Source organism: Herpailurus yagouaroundi, unplaced genomic scaffold (genome assembly GCF_014898765.1).
Source record: "Herpailurus yagouaroundi ecotype Mexico unplaced genomic scaffold, PumYag 100, whole genome shotgun sequence".
Lineage (NCBI taxonomy): Eukaryota > Metazoa > Chordata > Mammalia > Carnivora > Felidae > Herpailurus > Herpailurus yagouaroundi.
Window position 1 is genome coordinate 83,419,785 of NW_024412391.1, and position 22,591 is coordinate 83,442,375.

Below are 22,591 nucleotides of genomic sequence, written 5' to 3' on the forward strand. Positions count from 1 at the left end.
TAAAGAGCTCACCAAACTCCACACCCAAAAAACAAATAACCCAGTGAAGAAATGGGCAGAAAACATGAATAGGCACTTCTCTAAAGAAGACATCTGGATGGCCAACAGGCACATGAAAAGATGCTCAACGTCACTCCTTATCAGGGAAATACAAATCAAACCACACTCAGATATCACCTCACGCCAGTCAGCGTGGCCAAAATGAACAAATCAGGAGACTATAGATGCTGGAGAGGATGTGGAGAAACGGGAACCCTCTTGCACTGTTGTTGGGAATGCAAATTGGTGCAGCCACTCTGGAAAACAGTGTGGAGGTTCCTCAGAAAATTAAAAATGGACCTCCCCTATGACCCAGCAATAGCACTCTTAGAAATTGACCCAAGGGATAGAGGAGTACTAATGCATAGGGGCACTTGTACCCCAATGTTTACAGCAGCACTCTCAACAATAGCCAAATTATGGAAAGAGCCTAAATGTCCATCAACTGATGAATGGATAAAGAAATTGTGGTTTATATACACAATGGAGTACTACATGACAATGAGAAAGAATGAAATATGGCCTTTTGTAGCAACGTGGATGGAACTGGAGAGTGTGATGCTAAGTGAAATAAGTCATACAGAGAAAGACAGATACCATATGTTTTCACTCCTATTTGGGTCCTGAGAAACTTAACAGAAACCAATGGGGGAGGGGAAGGAAATAAAAAAAAAAAAAAAGAGGTTAGAGTGGGAGAGAGCCAAAGCATAAGAGACTCTTTTTTTTTTTTTTTAAGTTTATTTAGTTTTGAGACAGAGAGAGACAGAGCATGAACGGGGGAGGGGCAGAGAGAGACGGAGAAACAGAAACCGAAGCAGGCTCCAGGCTCTGTGCCATCAGCCCAGAGCCCGACTGGGGCTTGAACTCACAGACCACGAGATCGTGACCTGAGCTGAAGTCAGACGCTTAACCGACTGAGCCACCCAGGCGCCCCCAGAAGAGACTCTTAAAAACTGAGAACAAACTGAGGGTTGATCGGGGGTGGGAGGGGGGGAGGGTAGGTGATGAGCATTGAAGAGGGCATCTTTTGGGATGAGCACTGGGTGTTGTATGGAAACCAATTTGACAATAAATTTCATATATTAAAAAAAAAAAACAACCGTACACACTGCTGTGTGTCAGTTATACCTCAATAAAACCAGAGGAAAATAAGGGTAACTATGTAAGATGATGGATATATTAACCAACTTTATTACAGTAATCATTTTGCAATTCATACATACATCAAATCATCATGTCATACACCTTAAACATATAACAGTACATGTTAATTTTATCTTAATAAAGCTGGGGAAAAAATCCTTGGTTCTTTATATATAGTCAGGAGTGAAAATAATAATAATGATAATCCAACTGATGCTTGGATAGTAGTCTATGTGAGATGTTTTTGCCTAAAATATTTTGGCCAATACTTATATATAAACTAAGTTGACATGGTTCCCAGGAAGCTGGAGCTTTTTGTCCAGTGCTCAGCCATCAGCTTAAGAACATAGCTCCATTTTCCATGGAACCCCAAAACTGGATGATGCTATGTAGCCTAGTAGTTCTTATTGACACAGTAACCATGGCAGCTGGAGAAACTTCTGCAACCCCAGGGCAGGTTTCCTCAGAGCTCCTTCTTCCAAGGTCCTCCACCTGTATTCCTACTGAACCCTCTCCCTCAGTCACTCAGTTTATCTTACCCTGGTTCTCTAGAAGTAAAGTCACTTTAATTTATTTCCAGCTATCTCAGGAAACTCTAAGTGCTTTGCACACACTTTCTTAGGCAACCAGCAACACCTCTAATAGACCCATTTAGTATGGGTCTATTAGACCCAATGGAAACACAGTTCCATTATTGCAGCAAAGAAAATTTGGTGCATATAGTCTAAAATGTTTGCATATGAGGAGCTAATGAACCTGTGGTCACAAGAATTCAAAGCCTAATCCATTCAAATACGATTGCCTCATTTCCTTAGAAGCCAAGAGTTTTTGGTGTGCCAGTGTGGTGGGAGTATGTAGAAATGTTACTTAGTAAATGGAAAAAAGTACTTTAACCTTTCTGACAAAATTCAGCAAGTGTGAGATTGTCACAATTAGAATTGGTTGTCTTTTCCAAATTTAGGTGACCTTTTTTAAGTGCAGCAATTGAAGTCTAATTAAACACAAAGAAGTTAAGATTTCACTCAAGAACCAATTTCTAAATTCAAAAATCCATTCCGTGCCAAGGTTCTGCTTACTTTAAACTGAAAATTAATTAATAGAGGATATTTAAAACACTGGACATGCACACTGAACTATGTGCTATATTCTCACAATGACTATATTCCGTGATGTTATCAGCTACTTTCAGATGTCAAAGAAGTAGAAAAGACTTGAAAAATAAAGTCATTGGTAATGAAGGGTGCAATCATTTTTGCAGTGACAGAACAAGTGATTATTTAGGGACATAAAAATATTCAGTGCCAGACCATACCTTCTTTTGTGACTTAAGGGAGGATTGGGGGAATCAACAAGTGGCTGGTTAGCCAATATTAAATTAACAACTTCAGGAACTCCATAGACAGGAGAATTAGCATAACAAGATCTGGGAAGGATCTGGCAAGTTCTTTCCCTCACCTGCTAGAAGCAAATGAAAGAACCCCCTCAGGCCTAGTGTCTCTCTTCACCACAGCTCCTCACACTAAGCTGGTTTCTCAGTTTACTGGTTTAAGAGCAATAATAACAATTCTTGCACCTTTTTTTTTGGTTTTTTTTTTTTTTTAAGTACGCTTCATGCCCCATGTGGGGGCCCAATGCAGGGCTTGAACTCACGACCCTGAGATCAAGACCCTGAGATCAAGCCCTGAGCTGAGATCAAGATTCGGACACTCAACCGACGGAGCCACACGGGTGCCCCCGACAATGGTTGCACTTAAAGTATTTTCAAAACACTTTCCTATCCTTTCTCACTTTTGTCCTCACCCAGCCCATTATCTCCATTTGCCAAATGCAGACGCAACTCAAGCTCTCTGAAATCTGGGCTGCAACCACTGTTCAACAACAGGAGATGCTACATTGAGATACAATCCAGAATTGGGGGCAGATCAGAGGAAAACATCTGGGCGCCACCCCAAACATGGCCATCAAAGCAACCACCAGATTAGTGAGTGGTTCTCCTGGGGGCTGGACAATCCACTGGACCTCTGGGTGGGGGTAAAGGACAGAGGGTTCTGTGCCATCCTGCCCCTCGAATCTCACCTTCCCAGGCTGAGTCACTGTGTCAGTTGAAACGGAATGTCTACTGCTGTAAACCAGCCCTGGGAGTTATCCCCACATTTCAGCTGCACAGGGTACCTGCAAGCAAGTCCACTGCCAAATATGTATATTACAATCAGTCTAGCTCATACTGGATCTGTTGCAGTACACAGAACCCATTATGAGGTCTGCCATGAAAAACTTACATTCTGGCTTTATTATTTTTTTCTTTAATTTTTTTTTAATTTACATCCAAATTATTTAGCATATAGTGCAAAAATGATTTCAGGAGTAGATTCCTTAGTGCCCCTCACCCATTTAGCCCATCCCTCCTCCCACACCCCCTCCAGTAACCCTCTGTTTGTTCTCCATATATTCTGGCTTTAAAATGTCCAATAGGGATTAGTTCTACCCTTGACCTAAGCTAAAACAAAACACATGAGCACATTTTCTAGATCAAAGAATGCCAAGATAACTATGCAATGGGTTTCAGAGAAATAGATCTCCACTTTGAAATTGAGCCAGAATTCATATCTTACCCTCCTGAAAAAAAATGTTTCCTTACCAAAACTACATAAGACACTTTAAAATTTTCTTTTGAAAATTCCTAGGTTTTGGTTGCCGTGGTGGAATGTGAAACCTACATACCTATTGGAAATATCTATTGCTTTAGTAGCCATGTTACTTTGGATAGCTACATATCTCCCAAACGAGAGAACAGTTTTCCTATTTTATGAACAGGTGTAGATTTCTGCCTGTAGCTGTAGCAGTTTTCACATTATAATTTCAGAACACTTTGAAATGCTGTTATTACCACCATATTTTTACAAAAAGGAAACCGAAGCATAAAAAGGCTGTCCAGCACTTACAGTCAGTGGTTCCTAACGTGTAGGCTGAGAGAGGATCACTGTAAGCCCAGAGATCTTGCAGAGGGCCAGCCAGGTCCTTCCTTTTCCAACCATGTATCTGTGTGAGGCAGGGTTTTCTCTGTACATGAACTTCAACAAAAACAACACATGGCAATGGTGTCAATGCAGAAGCAGATTGTTGAATCCAACTGCCTTTTGTCAGGCTAGACGTTTAAAGAGATGTGCAAAATGTAAAACAATACCATTCTTCTCACTGGATTTCGCTTGGCAAAATACAGTCATCTGTCATAAAATATGCATTTATGTTAACACGTTATAGGCTTCTATCATTACTTTAAAATGAAATATGAAAGTATTTCTTAAATTTCTCAGTTTTAATTTCTAATATGGCAAACAGCAATAGATATAACTTACATAACCAAAAGCTCTTTGGGGTCCTCAATCAATTTGTAAAGGAATCTTGATACTAAAAAGTTTGAGATCTGGGTGAAAGAATAAAACCTTCGTGGGAAAAGCAAGTCAAATAATATTATCAAAAGAGAATAATAAGGACAAATTTGAAATTAAAATGAAGATCACTATTGTAGTTCACCATTGTAGAATTAAGAAAGAAAAAAAGATATTTTCAATAAAATTAAGAAAGAAGATCATGTTTTAGGCAAAAGATCCACATGCAAGGTCCAAAGAATATGGAAAAATAAAAATTTCACAGAATTTCACAGAAATTTGTTTTTGAAGGGGAGTTTGGGTGTATTTGCACTATGGGCTAAGCAAAAGCATTGGGAAGGAAGAGGGTGTTGTTAGCAATGGTAGTATTATGGATGGATCAAAATATTTGTAGGTCTAAATCTGTCAGCTAAATTAATGCGAGATCTCAGGCTGAATATGAATCAAGTTTAATTAAAAGACAAGTCAGGATACAACCTAAATGTTGACCAATTGTGAATTGTGATACATCCTTACGGTGCATTTCCAGCCAATTATGTTCTGAAAAGAATATTTAATAACTTGGACACATGTTCACAAATATAAGAAGCAGGCTACCAAACAATATTTGTAAAAATATAAATATAAAGAAAGGTAGGAAGGGGCGCCGGGGTGGCGCAGTGGTTAAGCGTCCGACTTCAGCCAGGTCACGATCTCGCGGTCCATGAGTTCGAGCCCCGCGTCAGGCTCTGGGCTGATGGCTGAGCCTGGAGCCTGTTTCCGAGTCTGGGTCTCCCTCTGTCTCTGCCCCTCCCCTGTTCATGCTCTGTCTCTCTCTGTCCCAAAAATAAATAAACGTTGAAAAAAAAAATTAAAAAAAAAAAAAAAGAAAGAAAGGTAGGAAGGCTACAAACGAAAATGTTAATGGTTATCTCTGAGGATGAGGGATTATTATTACATTTTTGTTTGTGTTTTATTGTACATTTAAAATTTCCCCAATAATAATAACAACACTAATAATATTATAATACTTTTTTTTTTTTTTTTTTGTAGAGCTATAGCTATCATTCTTGTTTTCTTTATGCAGCCCCAAGCTGGAGCTATCTCTCCCTGAGAAGCCACACCCACTGACTCCTCCCAGGTTTTAATAAATAGCCCCAGGAAGTCAGTCTCTTCCTTCCCTTCACAGGGGCCACGGGAGGACTCTGTTCTGCTTTTGAATTCAGCAGCTCCAGCCTGTGCTAATTGATTTGATTCTGGGAGTTTAGAATTTGGTAGTTGGGAGCAGAGTGAACTCTTCCTGAAATAATGAATGCAAATTAATGTGAAAGTATATCCCCAGGATTTCCTGTAAGAATCTTTTATTACAGTGACAGTTAGGAGTTTTTACAAGTACTTATCATAAATAATTTATTGCCTCTGGTGGCAGGCTAGATACCTTACGTGACTGTTACTATGGGAACATCAATGTCCATATACAGTTTAATTCTATTCCCAGAAGCTGAAATGAGAGTCGGCATTATCTTAATGTTACAGATGTGAGAATTTAAGCATTCGAAAGGTAAGTAACTGGCCCAGGTTCAACAAGATGAAGCAGAGGAAGAAGAGCTGAAACTGGACTGTTAACACCCAACCCAGGACACTTGTGCCTACAGCTGGAAGCTTCCACATCATGTGCCCTGTGAGCTTGGTTTGTCATGGGCTATTCTATATGAGGGTTGACACCAGGGGAGCCTACACAAGCTTTGGGTGGCCACCGACAGTCTTGTTACCTGGAAGTATTTTACAGGAGGAAGAAGAGGGTGCCACTCCCAGGCTCTGAATTACCCTTCGAGGTGAAAGTCAACAGAAAGTCAATGCTAAGAGTGCACTAACCAGTGACTCTCACTTTGCCCAGGTAGGAGAAGCCAGGGCAAGCAGCAAGGGAAGGGAAAATATGTGAGCATTAAAGAGAAAGTGTTAAGAAACATCTAGACAAGTACAAGGAAGGCTGTTCCATTTTAAATAAATGTGGCACAGGCAAGAAATGCAGGGCATACTTAAATGGAAAGGTGAAGATTTTTCAATTGTCAAAGGGCTGGAGTGACAATGAAGTAACTTTTCTCCTTCCTTCCCCATTGTCACAGGGGAATGATGACCCTTCCCCACATCATCTTCTCAACTTCTGTTTTTGGTACAGGGAAAAAACATTGGAAAACCCCAGGAAAGCTGTATAGGGAAGGTCCACCTTTTATGTGGAGGTTATAGTCTAGGGAAACAAAGTGATAGTCAAATGACCTAACAAAAGAGAATTACAGGAAAACCTTTGGTTGCAAGTAACTTGTTCTGTGAGTGTTCCACAAGATGAGCAAACATTTCTAATAAATTTTAATTCGATAAACGAGCGATGTCTTGCAATACGAGTAGTACATGATGCTGAATGTTACATGATCACACTGAGCCAACGGTTCCTGAAACTTGCTTTGCTATACAAGTGCTTTGCATTACAAGCATGTTTCTGAAATGGATTATGCTCACAAACCAAGATTTTACTGTACTTTCTTGCAAAATTGATATAAAAATCTACCTTCTCATTACCCATCGCTTTCTATCCTTTAATACTGTTTAACAATCAGGGGCGCCTGAGTGGCTCAGTTGGTTAAGCATCTGACTTCAGCTCAGGTCATGATCTTATGGCTGTGCTGACAGCTTGGAGCCTGCAGCCTGCTTTCGATGCTGTGTCTCCCTCTGCCCCTCTCCCAATCACACTTCTCTCTCTCTCAAAAATAAACAATATTTAAAAAATACTGTTTAACAATCATAATAAATAATTCTTTTAATTTTGTTTTAACATTTATTTATTTTTGAGACAGGGAGAGCCAGAGCATGAACGGGGGAGGGTCAGAGAGAGGGAGACACAGAATCTGAAACAGGCTCCAGGCTCTGAGCCATCAGCACAGAGCCCAACGCAGGGCTCGAACTCACGGACCACGAGATCATGACCTGAGCTGAAGTCGGGTGCTTAACTGACTGAGCCACCCAGGAGCCCCCATAATAAATAATTCTTAATAATGCTTTATATAATAACAAATTATTAGTAAAAAATACTCTAGTAATTATACCATGAAACTCTTTATTCTGATCTTGATGGAAGAATTATAAGGTGACTCTAAACCAGGAGTCAGCAAATATTTTCTTTGAAGGGCCAGATGGCAAACATTTTAGGCTTTGCAGGCTATACAGGATCTCTTTAAAAATGTAAAAACTATTCTTAGCTCAGCTGTACAAAAATACAATTTGCTGCTCCCATCCTAAGCTATTGCAGCAAATATAAGGCCCTTGAAGGGCAGGAGGGCAGAGCAGACAGGCCATCCATATCCACTTCTGTCATTTTCACAGACTAGTCTGTCTTGTTTCCATTACAATGGGCTCCAGCCCCTCAAACAGTGCCTAGTGGTCATTAGGCCTAAATATGTGATCGCTGATTCAGTAAATGATAGCTGGGCTCTGACAGCTGGAGAGAAGTTGCAATTTGTTGAAAGTCTGCCATTTGGTGTTGATTCTTTCCTCCCAGAATCTTGGTGTTGCAAATTCATAGTAACAGGCCTTTGCTCTCTCCTGGCCAACAAGGGTATTACCGACAATGAAATGACTAAATATTATGACTTATAGTACAATATGTCCTACATGCATGAGCATCTCAATGGAAAACGGTACAAAAAGGGAGTTACACAACACAGGCCTCTTTTACGTGCAAATCATCCTGGATGGAGGAAACCCGTATTTCCTGGTGGGGTGGAAGGAAACTAACAGTTCCTGAGCCAATTTCATGCTAATATGTTTCACACATTATTTAATACAATCCACATATGTCATTAGAAGGTAGAGGATATTACATCTCATGGGTAGAGAATGGAGGCTCAGGGAGCTTGAATAATTTGCTCAAGTTCCAAAAATAAGTATGTCACAAACCAGGATTCAACTCCAAGTCTGTCTGTTCCGCAACTTCAGGCTCCTTCTATTATACCTGCCTACGGTTAGTGGTTGTACTATTTCTAGCTCTACCAACAATTTGCCCTGTGTCCTTTTGATATGATCAGTTCACCTCATTCATTAAACACAAATGTAAATAGCTACCCATCTCTCAGGGCGTTGAAAGAATTCGTGAATGTTACAAGACACCGCACACAGCACTACCTTGCACTCACTAAATATTTGCTGAATTGGAATTTTGTTGAACATCTGAATTGGCTGTTACCCAGGAGAAAGAAGAGAAGAGTATGTGGAGGAAATGCCTGATTGATCACTACTGAGATGGGGAGGGACAAAAAGCATGACACACAACTCAGTGATTGTGTAGACGGGGGGGTATAAGTTCAGCCAAAGCAGGGTGCAAAGCAGGATCCAGAGAATAGGAGAACTTGGGTTTCTAGGAGAACTAACATAAACAGTACATCAATTTTCAAAGGATTTTTGTTTTTGCTTTTGTTAGCAACAGAGCTGTTCTTCAGAAACCTTATTTTGAAGCCCAATATATAAAACAAATACAGAGCTATTCTTAGCCCTGCTTTCTGGTTTCCATGGTGTCCCCTAAGGAACTTTTACAGAACCCCTAAGGCCCACTCAGGGCAAGGTTTGAAACTTCCTGCTCTTATAGCTGCCTCCTCCCTCAACACCCAGTCAAACATAGTATTTACAATTAATGAAGGGTAGGTGTTCCCTTTATCCTAATAATAGTATAGAGATACTCTGTAGAGGGTTTTCCTGCTGATGGTTATCATGTTCAGAGGTGGAGGTGACTTTAGGCCTGGTTTGATTCAGGCTTTCAACTATGGGGTCAGGAATATGTACCTCTTCGTTTTCTGATACTGTATTCTCCACGAAGACACCATTCCTTTTTTTTTTTTTTTCCTGAGACAGAGACAGAGACAGCATGAATGGGGTAGGGCAGAGTGATATGGAGAGAGAATTCCAAGCAGCTCTGCACTGCCAGCACAGAGCCCAGTGCGGGGCTCAAAACCATGAAGCCATGAGATCATGACTTGAGCCGAAACCAAGAGTCGGACGCTTACCAACTGAGCCACCCAGGCACCCCTGAAGATGCCATTCTTAAGCATGCTCTTTCTACACATGACAGAGATGGCCACCAGCGGTTTCAGGCTTCTATCACCCCTAGTATCTACAATCTCGGGAGAGAATGACTCTCGATCAATAGTCCAAGACCTCTTGAAGGACTCAACACCATCAGTCATGTGCTCATCCTGGTGCAATTACTATGGTTGGAGTAATTTAGAATTGATTGGCCAGGCCTGGTTCATGCACTCAGCCCTAGAGCCAGGAGGAAGGCCAGTACCACCAGAACATACAGATCAAGAGGGATGGGTGTGAAGGGTGATGCCCCAAAGCGATACTGAGCACAGAAAAATATATGCCCCCTCCAGTGATCACAGACATGACTATGATGGTAAGCAAGCCAAGGAAGGGGAGATTTGAAGCCCATGTTGACTGAAGTGATGATATAAGAAAAAGGCTAAAGTAAAATTCAGGAACAAGCAAAGAGAAAAGACAAGAGAAGTGTCCTGTTAGTGTGAGCCTGCACTTCCGCAGGAGAAGAAAGACTTCTTCGGTTCCTGAAGGAAAGGCAAGTCGATTGTTGAAGCCATCCAGAGGATGATTTGTCATCAGCGTCAGATGAAAAGTGGTCAACAAGTGTCTGCATGAGGATGCTGTGTGGGAATTCAGATTAGGAAGTCACTGGGGAAGACTTCAAGAGGCATTTCTGCAGTGATTCAGTTGCCAAGGGTGAGAGGGCAGAAAAGAGCAAGGATCAAGCTTTAGGAGCAGAGTGACTTCTTATTTATTTTGGACACAGTATCCACAGAGAAAGATTTAGTGTTGACTGGACACAAATAGCACTAAGCCAGCCAAAGACAGAGATGCAGCCATGGTAGTGTGGCACAGCAGTTAGATGCTCAAGTTCTGGAATCCAGGTTTAAGTACAGACTCCTCCCCTCATTGGTGGTATGACCTTGACATATTCCATATTCTCTCTGGACCAAGGCTTCCTCATCTGGTAATTAAGGATGATAACAGTTTCTAGTTCAGGGGCTCTTGTGATTCAGGATTGACAAAGATAACATTTGCAGAGAACTTTGTACAGTGCCTAGCACATAAGTGTACATAAATGTTGGCATTCATATTATTTAGAAGGAGAACGGCTGATAGATACAATGCACATATTGTAGAAAGTAGAAAGTGGCATCAAAACACGTAGCCTAAATCAACTGAATGACAAACTGCATTGTCTCAGAGAAAAAAAGCTGGAAACAGAAGAAGGGAGAGCAGACCACTGCCCAGAAGTGACCAGGATACCTGAATATTTTATTTGAAATAGGTGAGTCATTCCAATATATTTTTTCATTCTTTCCAGAACTTTTTTTAATTAAAAAAAAAATTAATGTTTATTTTTGAGAGAGACAGTGTGCGAGCAGGGAAGGGCAGAGAGAGAGGGAGACACAGAATCTGAAGCAGGCTCTGAGCTGTCAGCACAGAGCCTGATGCGCCGTTTGAACACATGAATTGTGAGATTGTAACCTGAGCCCAAGTCGACACTCAAGCTACTGAGCAGCCCAGGTGCCCCCAGAACTTTAAGTTAAGAGCCACTAAGTGTCAGGCATTATGTGCCAGGTGCCGGGAGATAAGGAAGAGGATGAAACTCCCAGCCTTAAAGAGCTCACAGTGTAGGAGAGGGGAGAGAGAAGGCCACAAACGGTATCAACAGCACACTGAGAACTACCTAGGTTTGTTCAGAGCATGTGAGGGCAAGCAGGGCAGTGAGCAGTGAGCTCCACTGGACATTCTGTGGCTCCAGAGGGCATCCAAACATATCTGTATCGTGCATGACTGCTGGAGGTAGAGCTTGGTCATATATAATCCTAGAAAGTCACATCTAGAAACAAAACTGGCAAATGTCAGTAATTGTTGAAGCTAGGTGATAGGGATTCTATTATTCTCCCTACTTTTAGGTGTCCTTGAAAATTTGCAGTATAGAACGTTTTTCTCTTTTTTTATTGAAATGTAGTAGACACATACAGTGTTACATAGTTTCAGGTGTACAACAGAATGCCTCAACAAGTCTACACCTTATGTTATGCTATGCTTTGCTCTTATGCTATGCTCACAAGCCTAGCTACCATCTGTCACCATACAACCCTATCACCGTATCACTGACTATATTCCCTGTGCTGTACGTTTCATCCTCGTGACTTACTCATTTCATAATTGGAAGCCTGTACCTCCTGCTTCCTTTCACCCATTTTGCCCATCCCCCCACTTCTCTAGAACTTTTTAAAAATGGCATATGAGATTGGAACCACCATGTGGACCTAAAAAAAAACCCCACGCCTCCCACCAAAAAAAAAACCAACTGGCATATGAGATATAATGTATCAGAGCCAGAAATGAGCAGTTAGGCAAAGGAGCACTTGGCAACAGCCATAACCAGAAACTTACAGACTGTGAGACACAAGAGGAAAATTGTGCCTCACTTGATGCGGATGCAGGAGTAAACAGAACAAGGCAAGGGGTGGGAGTATGGGAAAGACAACTTAAGGCAGTGATATTAAGGGGGAAGGAACAGAAATGGAAAGACAAATGGGAGCAAAGAGGAAAAACTAATAAAAAACAGGAATTTTGAACTCCCACTTACCAGAAAAAAAAAAAAAAAACCAAAAAATGGAAAGTGGGGCACCTGGGTGGCTCAGTTGGTTAAGCCTTAGACTTTGGCTCAGGTCATGATCTCACGGTTCATGAATTCGAGCCTCGTTTCAGCCTCTGGGCTGACAGCTCAGCGCCTAGAGCCTGCTTCAGATTCAGTGTTTCCGTCTTCCTCTACCCCTCCCTCACTTGCACTCTGTCTCTATCTCTCTCTCAAAAATAAACACTAAAAATTTTTTTTTCTTTTGTCCATTGATGGATGAATGGATAAAGAAGATGTGGTATATATATACAATGGAGTATTACTCGGCAATCAAAAAGAATGAAATCTTGCCATTTGCAACTACATGGATAGAACTAGAGGGTATTATGCTAAGTGAAATTTGTCAGTCAGTGAAAGACAAATATCATATGACTTCACTCATATGAAGACTTTAAGATACAAAACAGATGAAAATAAAGGAAGGGAAGCAAAAATAATATAAAAACAGGGAGGGGGACAAAACAGAAGAGACTCTTAAATATGGAGAACAAACTGAGGGTTACTGGAAGGGGTGTATGGGGGCGATGGGCTAAATGGATAGGAGGCATTAAGGAATCTACTCCTAAAATCATTGTTGCACTACATGTTAACTAATTTGGATGTAAAAAACAAAAAACAAAAAACAAAACAACTCTTAAAAAATTTTTTTCTTTTAAAAGAGGAAAGAAAAAAGAAAATATGATGAAAGCAGGTTGGTGTGAAAGCAGTATGGTGAAGCTGAATAACAAAGGTTAATGCACAAGTTGAAAAAAAATATATATATATAGAGAGAGAGAGAGAGGGAGAGAGAGAGGGAAAGAGAGAGAGAGAGAGAGAGAGAGAGAGAGAGAGAGAGAGATGAAAAGGGATTAGGATTCTGCTCCAAATGAGGAATCATGAAAGATGAAAGAAGGATGCTCAATGAGGAAACCAAGAATCGAGGGAGAGTCAGAGTTCCAGATAAGCTACACAATTTAAGGTGCTGAAGTTTAAAGAAAATTTTCAGTTAGGTGACTTTGGGAAAGATCCATATACATAAGTTCATTCTTCACAAGTTCATTCATTCATTCATTCATTCATTTCCATAAATAGATATTAATCTTGTTTTCTGGCAATAAATCAGAAAACAAGATCGACCTTGGTTAGAGCCCAGCAACAAACAATGAAACAAGCAATTATAAATTACAATAAACTGAGATAGATGCCAACATGGGTAAGTGCACATGGCAGGCCCTCCCATGGTACCTTCATTTTCATGCAGGGTGTTTCCCCAATCTCTGGGCTTTGTAGGTACAGAAACATGATCTGCTCCAATGCCTAATTCCATCTCTTGGGGATGGACACTCCCTAGCCAGGCTGACTGAAGTGATGACATAGGAAAAAATATAAGCACCAGAAGGTCAATTTATTGACTTACAGTAATAAAAATAAATAGAAATTATTTGAATATTTGTACTCTCTGAAGTGTATATTCTTTCATAATAGACAGATTACCATCACAAGATTACTCGAAGAGAATGGATCACAGCAAAGGGCGGGGGGGGGGGGGGGGGGGTAAGCTGGATGATCTTAATGTCCAGTGTCACCAGGAAGTGGTAACCCCATGTGGTCACCTACACTCTTCAGTCAAGACCTGCTTCACAGTAGATATTGGTGTTCATGGGTCAGGGCACCATCCCTCTGGCCACTGCTAGAGGATCTGCCCTATTCTATCTTTCTCAATATCCCTTTTATAGACTCCCTTACTTTTATGTACACGTTCATTCTCCAGACATGGGATAATATAATTAACTAACTGTAATCTTTCTTACATATAATCAACAATCAAGTCTTGCCCCCACTCCCATGGTGATATGCAGATTATCCAGATTAATATCTGGGCATTAAAATCTGTTAGGATTTTCCTATGTAGGTCTGATTTTACCAACAATGTTTTAATTATTCCTATTTTCATGTTCAAAGTGTAATTTTAACTTTCTTTTGGGAATGTTCTGCCTATTTTCCATTTGTTAGATCTACTCTTAGCCAGTTAAGGTTGGGTTTGGCCAATGAATGGGACATCAGAGATCAGAGGGGAGGAGGAAAATGAGGGTCAGGTATTTGACCCCCCAGCTCTCTCCTTATGGGGTCACTGCAAATAGGCTACTTCTCTAGACCAATGATCACAGGTCTTGTTAGGAAGGTCCTCTCCATTCCTGAGTTTTGGTAATAGCTCTCATCCTTTTCCCCTTTTGGGCCTTGGGATGGAAACAGTTCCCCAGCATTGCTAGTCCCAAGATAATTCACTGTGCCTTGTTGGTCTCCCTAAATCCTGCCCACACCATTGTAACAATCTCTTTATTACACTTTCCTAACTTTCTCCTTTGGACATGCCATCTCTTTCCTGTTGGGACCCTGATATAGATTGGGGTTGACTGGAAACCCATATATTACCAATGGGAGTTAAAGGCTGGAGCACAAATATGTAGCCAACTAATTACGTAGTGATAGAGACCCAAAGAACTACGAATTTAATCTTTGGGGTTGTGAAAGAACAAATGTTAGGTATTACTTTCCTGAAAAATAAACGAATGAAGTAAATGAGCTTAAAAGAATGAACTTAAATGAGCTTAAAAAGAACCTTGAAGAGTGTCAAGCTTCTAAACAATGCATAAAATTGAGGCAAGTAAGGTTCAGTGGCTCACCCATAATCAAAGTCCCTTACCTACAGAATTGAGAGTAAATTTGGCTTTCTGGTTCTCAGTCCTCCGTTACTCGGTTTCCCCTGGGGATATTATTTCGATTCCTTGAAGAAGAAAGCAACATGGATGTCCTACAGTTTTATTTAATCAAACAAAAATTCCAAGGAAGAGAGAAAGAAGGAGGTAGGTGTGGTGATTTCAAAATATGTCCACAATCTCTTTGATAATTCTCCATTCAAGAGGTAAAACCAGATTCCTCTCCTCTTGAGTATACATTGGATTTACTGACTCACTTCTAACCAACAAACTACGATGGAAGAGATGGTGTATCATTTCCAAGACTAGGTCATAAAAGGAAATGTGACTTCCTCCTTGCTCTCTCCCTTGGACACTTGCTCTGGGGGAAGCCAGCTGCCATGTTGTGTAGCGACTCAAGCAATCCTATGGAGAGGAACTAAGACCAACTGTCAATAGCCCTTCAAGTACACCACCTTGGAAGCAGATTGTCCAGCCCCGGCCCAGCCTTAACATGATTATAGCCCCTAGATAACAGCTTGACTTCGATCCAGATACAGAACCACCCCTCTAAGCTTCTCCTGAATTCCTAACCTAGAGAAACTATGAAATAATAAATGTTCGTTGTTTTAAACTGCTAAGCTTGAAGGTAATTTGTTATACAGCAATAGTTTACTAATAAAAAAAGAAGAGGAAGGAAGGCAGAAAAAGAGAAAGGAGGGAGAAAGAATAGGCAGAAAAAACATTGCTTGTAAAATATTCTCACGTACCACAGCCAAAAATTGTTCACAGAACAACTACATAAAACATAGAAGGCTGATGAGTTGGGGAGTTGCCAAATCAACATATTTGAAGCATAGCATATCATGGTTTCTAAATGAATACAAAAAAATTTCATAGTTTAAAATCTTATAACGTGCCACTCAGGTCAGATCATGGTCTGCATAAGCCCAATATTCTATTTACAATGGTGGAACAAGATTTTGTGGGAGAATATGAGTACTTTTTATGGCATTGATCTCTGAAACCAAGAGAGTGTACCCAACTAGTATCAAATAAACATATATGTATGTATATAGAACGACCTTTTCTTCATTATTGTTTTCTATCATCTTCTTTTTCCTCTAAAACTGCCTCCAAGCACTGAGAGTCAATCCTTCTACCTAAAATTCATGTGACAGTCTTTGTAGGAAGATCTGGGAGCCTGGAGGCCAACAGAAATTCTGCTAGTTCAATTTTAATATTTGGGGAGGGAATGGCTATCAGAGACTAGTAAGGCCCCATAAAATAACCAAAGTTACAGTCATAACCCATCTCAACAAGCTTTAATCTCATTGAAGATTGGTTGTCTATCTTGTCAGTTCTATGGTTTGGGCCTTCACAAAAGACACAAGTTAGGTAGTTATTTAACTAACCTCTACACCCAACCTGGGGCTCGTACTCCTGACCCGTGAGATCAAGAATCTCATGCTCTTCCGACAGAGCCAGCCAGGTGCCCCCTACACAAGCTCTCCTTGCTATGCATAAATGCTTCCCTGTGAACCTCTGTTTCAGTGGCTTTATGTTACATCTAATATAGAATGAGCGGTTTTCTAACCCTTCTGCTGAAAGGCCCCTAACTGCTGCTTCTGATACATGGTGGATGTCATTCACCCTAAATGTGGATTATTTCTTTTGTAATCCTTGATTCCTTTTCCATTCAGCTTTCATCTTCTCAGGTTCAACAACAGACAAACATTAAAGGAGGAAAGCAAAACTAAAGATGCATGGATATCATGAAAAGTAAAACTGAACACTGCAGTGAGCATAGCACAAGGCCGAGGTGTCCATCACCATCAATGAATGTAACATTGTGTGCCATCTCTACTTTGATAAAAGAAAAAAAAAAGAAGCTGAATTTTTTTGAATGGTGTAGTATAAAAGGGAATAATTTGCTTCCAAAAAACAAGGATGTATGGTAAGAGAGTAGCTGTGCTTCATGCTTGGAATCAGAAGAGCAGGGGAGTGAAATGCCTGAACCAGCATATGTAAGACTGAGGAACGACATCAGATCTTGATACAGAATGGCAAGGAGGAGGCCAGCAGACTGGGGCCGGGCAGGGTTGTGGGGGGGGAATCTGTGTGTGACACCAAGGAGGCAGCCAACAGAGTGGGAATCAATCGAGGAGGATAAGAAATCACTGAAATTAAAGACATGTTGGGGCACCTGGTGGCTCAGTCGGTTAAGCAACCGAGTCTGATTTCGGCTCAGGTCATGATCTTGAGGTTTGTGAGCTCAAGCCCCTCCTTGGAATCTGCACTGACAGCGTGGAGCCTGCTTGGGATTCTGTGTCTCCCTTTCTCTCTGCCCCTCCCCAAATAAATAAACATTAAAAAATCTTTAATAAAAAAAAAAAAGACACGAGCAAGCAAGTGGATGAAAGGTGAAGGAGGCACTGACTCAGGCAAGTTTCATGGTGAGACATTCTAACCCACATCAGTCAGATAAGGAGAAAAGGGTCCATGGTTGGATAGACAGCTGCATAGCTAGCTAGCAAAGTGAGAAAGTAAATAAGCAAGTAAGCAAATAAACAAGTGTCTGTAAAAAGAAAAGAGGAAACGAGTAGCAGAGTTTACCTCATGCTGTTTGTTTTCCCCAGAGAAGGAAGTCTGCAATATCTTGTGAGTGACACTGAGACTCCTAGAGGTGACCATCCACACGGTCCAGCTCTGAAAAGAGAGCCTCTTATGATTATGCAAGTCTTAGGGGGTGAAACAGGACTCTGTCTAATGCTCTGGGATTGCACGGTTTATTTTCCTAATGGGAGACTGGATTTTACGTGGCACAGGCAACCGTCTGAGAGCTGGAAAGCATAATAAAGTTCAGGAGGGAAAAGAGAGTTCCTGGAACAGATTGGCTTACCATTACATTTGCAAATAATTCCCCTACTGTCAAAATCAGCCTTTGGCAGATATATTTGGTTTGATTCTGGAGAAAAGGGAAATAATAAAATCCATGACACCAGTGCTTTTGACTGTCTCATTTAAGGAAGCTAGTAAAAGAATAGCAGTAATTGGAGGTCCTCAACACTTTTGGATTCAGATTAAAATTTTTTCATAATTTCATTGCAAAGGCTATAGTGGTAGCAAGTGACAGAATCATAACTCTGGTCTAAAATTATGCTACAAATAAGAAGATGATAGACTTGACTTTCCAGTATGTTCAAACCAGTAACAGGGTGACCAAAAAGGGCCTGAAGAGCTGCCTTTGTCTCAGGAGACAGTCGTCAATACAATGAGGCATAAATCGCTTAAAAATAGAGCCAGCATATGGGTTGCCTTCTAACCGTGTGAAATATATAAAAATGCTAGGAAAATGTGATTCGAATTCCAATACATTATGGATAAAGCCTGAAATAAGGCAAGAATATTCATGCAACCCTCTGCAATATGCATAACAATAGAAACTGAAAATACACCGCATGGTAAAATGCCAATGAAACATTAATAAGCAAAAATTTCTGTGCATAATCAGTGAAAGTAGAGGGTTACTAAAGATTGGAAATCTACTGTTTAGGGAAAAGTAAAGCTGTATAAATAAAGAGGGCAGAATTAGAAATGGTGGAGGCAATCTGTTTTGTGCATCGAAGGATCAAGAGAAAATAATATATAAAATGTGATGCCAAACTTCTTCAAAAAAATAACAGCTGCTATCTCTGAATATTGGGAGTGTGGGGCAATTCTAATTTTTTCTTTATGCATTCTTGTTTTCCAAATAATCTCGTGTATTATTATTTAAAATATTATTTTTAAAAACTGTGCAGCAGATTTAAGTCCACATATTATTATAATGATGACAAGACCAGATGGATTCTGTTTTCATTTTGTGACAAACATGCAGGTCTAGATTCAGGGTAAACAACTACAGAGCAATGGAGACAGAGAAGAAGAAAAAATACAAAAAGAGTGACAAAGGAAGAAGTACCTTCATTAGAATTTTAAGAGTTATGTGTTTAAAAGGAGAAAGGACGAAAGACAATAACTGGAAGAGATATTAAATAAAAAGAATATTAGACAGAGTTGCTTTCCTATAGAGTTTAAAACTTTAACAAGTATGTACAGCGTATAGCATGTGAAGTGTTTCTATGGAGAAATCTATAGAATCACAGAACTCTAGACTTAAAAGAGAACCTTCGACATTATCTAGTATCAATTCCATCATTTTATAGAAAAATCTGGGATCCACAAGGGCAAAGTGACTCAAACCTAGTTAGAGAGAGTTTGGGATCTGAACACAGGGTTAAGCATTTGGGGCTCCTTTTGTCTGGTTTTATTGTAGTTCATGCTGCATGTGAACACTGTAATCTTCCTCCTACAACTTCCAAAAAAGAGAAGGAACATTCGTTAGGGGTAGGACATGAAATGATAAATGCATATTTTAAAGGGATATGTTCAACTTTTCTGCAACTGAAAAGGATTGGGTAACTAACCAGTTACTGGAAGAAAGAGAAATTGCTTCTAGACGGAATGGAGAAAATGGGGGTGGGGGCAAAAAGGGATATCCGTGAACTCAAACTTAGAAAGTATGAGGAAAAGATGGGGCACCTGGCTGGCTTGGTCAGTAGAGCATGCAACTCTTGATCTCAGGGTTGTGAGTTCAAGTCCCATGCTGGGTGTGGAGACTACTTAAAAAAAAAAAAAAAAAAAAAGACAAGACAAGACAGTATGAGTGAAAGAGACTAACCAATCAAGTGAGACTGGCCTTGAATCAAAGGAATATGGGGTAGCTCTCTATAGAAATTTGATGGCTGATGAAAATAATGATGAAATCCTAGGTGCTTGGGGGTCTATGACTGTAGACAGATGGATAATCAGAAATAATTTTTTATGAAGAGCCAAAGAACAAAGTTTTCTGAAAGTCATAAGTGGAGAACAGAAGGTTAACAGAATTCTTTTGTTCAGAGAAATATTGCTTAAATACAAAGTAGGAAGTAGAAAGTGGGTAGAGCAATCAGGAGGTTATGACCGAGGATACTGAACACAAGACACATAAATAAGTTCGATTTTCAAGGAATGATTTGACATAAAATAGTGAGTCCAAGGGGCGACTGGGTGGCTCAGTCAGTTGAGCATCCGACTTCGGCTTAGGTCATGATCTCACGGTTCGTGGGTTCGAGCCCCACATCAGGCTCTGTGCTGACAGCTCAGAGCCTGGAGCCTGCTTTGGATTCTGTGTCTCCCTCTCTCTCTCTGCCCCTCCCTGCTCACGGTTTGTCTCTCTCTCTCTCTCTCTCTCTTTCTCTCTCTCTCTTTCTTTCTCTCCTTCAAAAATAAATAAACATTAAAAAAAGAAATAGTGCATCCAAGCCTTGGGGAAAAAGTCCTCTCTAAATGAGTAGAAATAAAAATGCACAACAACAACAAAAATGCACGAAGAGTTGAGGATATTTAAATTCAGGTTTCTGTTATATTGACAATAAATCTGAACCATACAAATGAATAGAAATTCATTAACATATAAATATAAAATGTAAATCATGAAAGGAGAAAAGATTGTCTTTCGATAAATGTTATTATGATTGTGAATGTTTCAAGTTTTCTCTTTTTATATCAGCTGGAAAAATTGTTTTCAGTTAAAAATATTTATGAAGTTTTATGACTACATCATTGGAAGCATCAAAGTTAAAAAAGAAAAAGAAAAAATAGATTGTCAAGTGTTTTTATTATGACTAGCACTAACCTGTCTGTCCCACTTTCCATGAGAATCAGAGGCTCTGGCAGTTAGATAGTAAAGCTGGCTGGGGAGGACCCCGCACTGCACACTGTGGAGAGACTGTGTTTTAAAGGAGGTAGTCCTATGGAAAATGGCTACATTTTGCCAACTGCTGTCTCTGGAGCTTTGGCTCTGAGCCAGGGATCTGCATCATGGTATCAGCTGCTCTTGCTGTGGCAGCCCAGCAGCTAACATTCTCTAGCTCTATTTAGTAGCAAAAGATGGGGTGTCTATACCCAATATAAGTAACCGGCAGTAAACAAAGAGGATGCATTTCCATTCACCTTCAATTTAATTAGGTCTCCTAGTTTATACTTTCTCTGACCATCCTATATTTCTTCATAATTGCGTAATTTATTTTCTATTTATTTGTTTAACGTCGGTCTCCCCAACCAGAATATAAAGACGGGAATATTTTACTTCTATCCTAATTGTCCCTTTGTGTAACTGTGACTCCAAGTACGGTGCCTTTGCCCAGAATAGGTGCTATAAATAATGTCGACTCCATGGGAGAATTTACTCTCAGATAGCCACCCCCAGTAACTAAAGGAAATATGTTCCTTAATCTACGGCAAACAGGTAACTTTCCATATTTTTTAATCCTGGAAGATGGTTGCATTTCAAATATCTTTCAAGGCTTATTCTTATTCATTTTGCTTAGTGCAACTCTCAGCATTAATATTTTTGATTCATTGGGATGTGCTCCAAAAATAGGAAATCAAATCTAAACACATAAATTGGCTCAGGAAGTAGCATCCGGAACATATTATTATTCTTATTGATGATGAACTCTCTTGCCAATAGTTTTCCATCCTCCCTGGATTATCGCATGCCAAAAAAGGCATGCTTCACAGAGCCCTTAGTTCTTTAAGTGGCAGGTTCTATTTAAATACATAGATAAGACTTGTCAGTCTGTGCTGCTATTAAGCTGTAAAATCACATTGCAGTAAAAACAATACTTTTGGTAGCTTTCCATGTTCCTTTTAATCCTTTCCCATTTTTTGGAAAGCTTGTGAATTTAGGGCCTGGTTTAAAAGAAATGTCAATGAAAAAAAATCAATAACTAAGGAGTAGCTAGAAATGACATTACAACATTTACATTATCATACATGCAAGCCTAGAGAAGCAGTGCATTTGATATTCTAATGATGGCATGATCTACTTATACATAGTCCCTGAGAAATCATGGGGAATACCATATGCCCAAATCTTTGCTTAATACTTACATTTTGTAGAGTTTATGTGATTTGTAGCTTGTGTCCAACTTTTTAAGACAACTGGTTTATTCTACTAGCTCCATGGTGAACAACACATTTCCTGAGAAGACAAAATCTTTCATAGTCTTGAAGTACCAAACAGTGCCTGGAAGAAATGATTTTACAAGATTTAACCTTAAGTGCCCTCACTGAGTTACTGTGATTCATTTCAGATGTTATCTTGATTTTCCCATCAGCAGGGTAATGTCTTAAAAGACTAGGTCGCTAAGCTGCTCTACAAATACATCTTTCCAACTGATACAGTTTATATATATCTTGCTGACTCTGTTTCTGCTACTAAATAGTTGGGAAACCTTGGGAATGTCATTTTTTTAAATCTCCATCTGGCCTCATTTTTCTCATTTACAAAATGAAGGAGTTGAATAAGATCAATGGTTTAAAGTATTTGGCAACAAAACCCTTTCTTCAAATAAAAATATTTTGTCAAAGCCTGAGGTATGGAATAGAATATGGCTCCATTTAGCATAGCTTGAAAATCACTCATCTAAATACTATCTCATGTCAATTTGACTACGAAATATTAGAATTCCCTATAATAGATTCACGGTTCATATTAAAAAATATTCACTGAATGTCTGCAGGTGTTAGTTTCGGCCAGC

At 39.9% G+C, this 22,591-nt stretch overlaps 1 long non-coding RNA gene across 3 annotated transcripts in view; it reads right to left on the reverse strand.

The window, feature by feature from the left end:
• LOC121028878 (uncharacterized) overlaps positions 1-22,101 on the reverse strand; it is a 142,551-nt gene extending 120,450 nt beyond the window's left edge. The window contains exons 1-2 of one of the 3 annotated variants that reach the window (XR_005789481.1): positions 21,942-22,101; positions 4,125-4,253 (exon numbers count right to left, since the gene is read on the reverse strand). This is a non-coding gene — a long non-coding RNA (uncharacterized LOC121028878). The remainder of the gene's footprint in view (positions 1-4,124; positions 4,254-21,941) is intronic. The other 2 variants (XR_005789478.1, XR_005789479.1) reach the window with 2 other exon arrangements.
• Positions 22,102-22,591: the final 490 nt, after the last annotated feature.